The sequence below is a fragment of the Haematobia irritans genome, chromosome 5, assembly GCF_050003625.1.
Source record: "Haematobia irritans isolate KBUSLIRL chromosome 5, ASM5000362v1, whole genome shotgun sequence".
In the NCBI taxonomy this organism is placed as follows: domain Eukaryota; kingdom Metazoa; phylum Arthropoda; class Insecta; order Diptera; family Muscidae; genus Haematobia; species Haematobia irritans.
In genome coordinates, this window is record NC_134401.1 from 121,313,233 (window position 1) to 121,319,232 (window position 6,000).

General features: G+C 31.0%; 1 protein-coding gene across 9 annotated transcripts in view; it reads right to left on the bottom strand.

Moving 5' to 3' along the window:
• LOC142238071 (uncharacterized) overlaps positions 1-5,445 on the bottom strand; it is a 126,664-nt gene extending 121,219 nt beyond the window's left edge. For 8 of the 9 annotated variants that reach the window (XR_012722639.1, XR_012722638.1, XR_012722637.1 and 5 more), the window contains exon 1: positions 4,974-5,445. The gene's annotated coding sequence lies outside the window, so the exon portion shown is untranslated. The remainder of the gene's footprint in view (positions 1-4,973) is intronic. The other variant, XR_012722633.1, reaches the window with a different exon arrangement.
• Positions 5,446-6,000: the final 555 nt, after the last annotated feature.

Genomic DNA, 6,000 nt, shown 5'->3' on the forward strand with positions numbered 1-6,000 from the left:
ACTTCAAAGATCTACAACTTCAGCAGAGAATCGCTAAATTTCAAAATTTGTGTAAATTTAATGAAAAAAATTTAATTTGAAGCAAGGATTACAAACTTTCTTTTAATTAAAATGTCATTGTTTTAAATAATTTTGTCCTTAGCCTTGCGTAAATTTTGAGTCCTAAAATTTAAGTTGCATAATCTTCCATATTAGGTCAATATTTTTTTCAGTGTGAGTGTTTAAAAGTTTCTCAATGTGTGTTCCAACTCGGCTATAAAAAGGAGGAGTGATAAGAGAGAAGTTCACCACGATGGTATCACAATGGACTGAATAGTCTAAATGATCCTGAAATATCGAAAAGCCATTATACCTAACCTAACTTCTATAAGTGGTTTCACCATAATGTGAAACGGTGCTCAGACCACGGCTGCCACTCGTGTCAGAAATAATCTACCAACCTTTGAAGTAATTTTTACCGCAAATCTACCATGTAACTTTGCCAAAACTCTATTTCTATAGAAAATTTGGTAAAAATGTTATTTCTATAGAAAATTTGGTCAAAATTTTATTTCTAGAGAACACTTTTCCAAAATGTTATTTCTATAGAAAATTTGGTTAAAAAATTGTTATTTTGACAAAATTTGGTAAAAATTTTATGTCTATAGAAAATTTGTCAAAATTTTATTTCTACACTAAACTTTGTAAAACTTTATTTCTATAGAAAATTTGGTAAAACAGGTTATTTTGACAAATTTTATTTATAGAAAATTTGGTCAAAATTTTTTTCTATAGAAAACATTGTCAAAGCTTATTGCTATAGAAAATTTGGTAAAAAATGTTATTTTGACAAAATTTTGTAAAAATTTTATTTCTATGGAAAATTTGGTAAAAATTGTATTTCTATAGAGAATTTGGTCAAAATTTTATTTCTACAGAAAACTTTGTCGAAACTTTATTTCTATAGAAAATTTTATAAAAAAGTGTTATTTTAACAAGATTTGGTAAAATTTTTATTTCTATACAATATTTGGTAAAAATGTATTTCTATAGAAAATTTGGTCAAAAATTTTATTTCTATAGAAAATTTGGTAAAACAGGTTATTTTGACAAATTTTATTTCTACAGAAAAATTGTGAAAAAAATGTTATTTTGACAAAATTTTGTAAAAATTTTATTTATATAGAAAATTTGGTAATAATTTTATTTTTATAGAAAAATTGGTCAAAATTTTATTTTTAGAGAAAACTTTGCCAAAATGTTATTTTAGAAAATTTGGTCAAAATTTTACTTCTACAGAAAACTTTGTCAAAACTCTATTTCTATTGAAAATTTGGTAAAAAAAATGTTATTTTAACAAGATTTGGTAAAATTTTTATTTCTATAGAAAATTTGGTAAAACATGTTTTTCTATAGAAAATTTGGTCAAAATTTTATTTCTATAGAAGAATTTGGTAAAACGGGTTATTTTGATTTTAGTTAAAAAAATTTTTATTTTGATAAAATTTGGTAAACATTTATTTATGCAGAAAACTTTGTAAAAACTTTATTTCCATAGAAAATTTGCTAAAAAAATGTTATTTCGACAAAATTTGGTCAATATTTAATTTCTACAGAAATCTTGGTTAAACTTTTATTTCTATAGAAAATTTGGTCAAAATATTATTTCTATAGAACATTTGGCCAAAATTTTATTTCTATAGAAAATTTTCTCAAAATGTTGTTTCTATAGAAAATTTGGTCAACATTTTATTTCTATAGAACATTTTGTCAACATTTTATTTCTAAAGAAAATTTGGTCAAAATTTAATCCATATAGAAAATTTAAGTGATTTTTGGTTGGAGAGAAATGTTGGTAGAAATCAAGATTTCTACCAATTTATAGAACAGTAAAAAATCTACAATTTTTGTTAGAATTGTACCAACTGTGGCAACCCTGGCTCTGACTCGGCTATACAAATTAGCTCCCTTGCCATTGAGCTAAACGTGGAATTGTTTAGTAATAACAGAAGTTCACCATTGTGGTATCACAATGTACTTAATAGTCTAAGTAATTCTGAAATATCGGTCTGCCTCGTGACAGCAGCTACGTGTCACGTTCACACACGGTAATAAGTGTTTTCTTTTCTGAAGAACCAAATTTTTGACAAACGAAGTTTTCTTTTGAAGAAAATTTTCTTTAAAGGCAACTAAAAAAGATTAGAGGAAATCGTTGACTCGTTTGTCATAGGTTCGTGTTTATTTGGTCCTACAGAAACTAATTTATATTAAAAGCTAATTTCGTTTGTCTAAAATTTCGTTTCGGAGAAAAGTACTTTTTCTTTGGGTGCAACACTTTTTTATACCCTCCACCATAGGCTGGGGGTATATTAACTTTGTCATTCCGTTTGTAATACATCGAAATATTGCTCTAAGACCCCATAAAGTATATATATTCCGGGTCGTGGTGAAATTCTGAGTCGATCTAAGCATGTCCGTCCATATGTCTGTTGAAATCACGCTAACTTCCGAACGAAACAAGCTATCGACTTGAAACTTGGCACAAGTAGTTGTTATTGATGTAGGTCGGATGGTATTGCAAATGGGCCATATCGGACCACTTTTACGTATAGCCCCCATATAAACCGATGCTCAGATTTGGCTTGCGAAGCCTTTTGGAGGAGATCCGGTTGAAATTTGCTACATGGTGTTAGTATATGGTCTCAAACAACCATGCAAAAATTGGTCTACATCGGTCCATAATTATATATAGCCCCCATATAAACCGATCCTCAGATTTGGCTTGCGGAGCCTCTCAGAGAAGCAAATTTCATTCGATCCGGCTGAAATTTGGTACATGGTGTTAGTATATGGTCACTAACAACCATGCAAAAATCCACATCGGTTCATAATTATATATAGCCTCTATATAATCCGATCCCCAGATTTGGCTTGTGGAGCCTCTAAGAGAAACAAATTTCATCCGATCCGGCTGAAATTTGGTACATGGTGTAAGTCTCTAACAACTATGCAAAAATTGGTTCACATCGGTTCATAATTATATATAACCCCCATATAAACGATCCCCCGATTTGGCTTGCGGAGCCTCTCAGAGAAGCAAATTTTATCCAATCCGGCTGAAATTTGGTACATGGTGTTAGTATATGGTCACTAACAACCATGCAAAAATCCACATCGGTTCATAATTATATATGGTCTCCAACAACGATGCAAAAATTGGTCCACATCGGTTCATAATTATATAGCCCCCATATAACCGATCCCCCGATTTGGCTTGCGGATCCTCTAAGAGAAGCAAATTTCATCCGATCCGGCTGAAATTTGGTACATGGTGTTAGTATATGGTCTCTAACAACCATGCAAAAATTAGTCCACATCTGTCCATAATTATATGTAGCCCCCCATATAAACCGATCCCCAGATTTGACCTCCGGAGCCCCTTGGAAGAGCAAAATTCACCCGATCCGGTTGAAATTTGGTACGTGGTGTTAGTATATGGTATCTAACAACCATGCAAAAATTGGTCCACACCGGTCTTAATTATATATAACCCCCAATCAAATCTGGGGATCGGTTTATCCCCAGATTTGACCTTCGGAGCCTCTTGGAGGAGCAAAATTCATCCGATACGGTTGAAATTTGGTACGTGTGGAAATTTGGTACATTGCGCTAGTATATGGCCGCTAACAACCATGCCAAAATTAGTCCATATCGGTCTATAGTAAAAATAACCAAAATTTTATTACTATAGAAACTTTTGTCAAAATTTTATTACTGTACAAAATTTTGTCAAGATCTTATTTCTATACAAAATTTTGTGAAAATTTTATTTTTATAGAAAATTTTGTCAAAATTTTATTTCTACCGGAATTTTGTCAAAATTTTATTACTATACAAAATTTTGTCAAAATTTTATTTCTATCGGAATTTTGTCAAAATTTTATTAATATATAAAATTTTGTCAAAATTTTATTACTATACAAAAAAATTTTGTCAAAAATTTTTTGCTATAGAAAATTTTGTCAAAATTTTATTTCTATAGAAAATTTTGTCAAACTGTACTATATACGCATTTAATCGGCCTTTTTTTGTTTAATATATACCCCTATCGACTAACTTACAATTGAGAAGACGGTGTTAAGAAGTTTTAAGATACCTTGCCATCGGCAAGTGTTACCGCAACCCAAGTAATTCGTTTGTGGATGACAGTCTTTCGTAGAAGTTTCTACGCAATCCATTGTGGAGGGTACATAAGATTCGGCCTGGCCGAAGTTACGGCCGTATATACTTATTCTGTTACTCATTTCTCTTGTGGTTTATTAATGCAATCCCCCTGATGATATGTATTATAAAATCTGGATTTGCTTAAAGTTAATTTCGAAACCAATCAAAGCCACTATCTTCATGATTACAATGAAGCAATCCACATTCAAAATAAAAAAATGTTTTGTTACGAATGCGATTATCGTAATTGCTTTCTTATTCCCTTGCCCTCTAATCTAATTATCTTGGTCCAAGAATTTGTCCATGCCGCCAAATCTTCCTTAATGCAAACAATTTTTGTACTAACCGATAATTGTACTCCACATAAAAGTTGATTTAACATAAAATAAATTTAACTAAAATACTAGGCACCTTATTAAAGGCATTTCAAATAGGCATGAAACAGACCAGTTTCTTGCCATCTATTGCCAAAAAACTGGGGGCGCATGGTTTCATATATCGGTCTCAGTAAACATACAGTTTCGTGGTACCAGGAACTTTTCCATTTGTTCCCTTTGTTAGGTGTTTTACAAAATATTAATAAAGCCATTTTGCATATCATATTTCGTTATTGAAATTTTTCCAATCAATTGCACTCAATATTCGCCTATGAACGAATAGACTTATTAGTCATTGAATTTGCCAATAAATTAATAAATAATTGTTATTGATTTGTTCCCATTCCTTCATGAAAACAAAAGAATAAAACACCTCAAGTTAATAGTCCTTACCGATGGGTGTTCATTCATTCTTTTCACAATCACACATAAATTTACCACATGGGCAAGAACTTCTATACAAACTAAAATATAAACACGCTCACACTTTCGCATATTCACACTTTGGTTTTTCTTACAATTCGTCAAAAAAAAAGTTGCACAATGACCCTGTGACTCCGTTCTGTGGTTATGGTCAATGTCCTTTTGAGTTTAAAGTTTCTTTAAAATATGCAAATTTATGCAAATTCATGCAGACATGATGGTGGAATGCAAAAGAAATTTTACTATAAAGGAGTTTCAATTACAAACGTAAATATTATTTCTCACGAAACATATTTGTATGGCATATCACTTTATTCACTTTTGCTTATATTTCAAACTATATTAGAAAAGTATTTTTATTTATCACTTATTTAGTCTTGTATTTTGGTATTGCTTCTCTTTCCTTAGTAGTAACGTCTTTTTAGTTCGCGTATCCTTCGATGACTGTGTCATATCCGGTTCATGCACATTTATTTTATCTAATTTTTCTATTCGCCTTTTGAGGCCTCCTTGGCCACCGATACGTATGTAGGTTGATTTTTATACCAATACAAAGCAATTGCTTAAACCGAGAGAGAGAGAGTGAGTTCATATAAGGCGAGAGAAATAACCAATGAATAAGAGAATGAGAGAGATTGTGTCAATTGTTTTGTGGTCATACACTTGTTGTTAGTACCTATACTCGCCTTGTTTTTAATTGTTTGATTGTGCTTCGAGTATTGGCATTCGTGCTTTGCAAGGATTTGTGGGTGGAAGAAGAGTTAAGGGGAGTACAATGCATTTTATTGAGCAATGGTGTTGCTTTTTATAGCATAGAACACACGTGTATAGTTTAAATCGAGTCAGGGTTAGAAAAAAATCCCTCAATAGTTGAATTAAAGTTGAATTCTTTAGAAAACTTTTGTCGATGTTTTAGAAAATTTCGGCAAAATTTTATTTCTATAGAAAATTTCGTAGAAATTCTTTTTTATAGCAAATTTTGTCGAAATTTTATTGT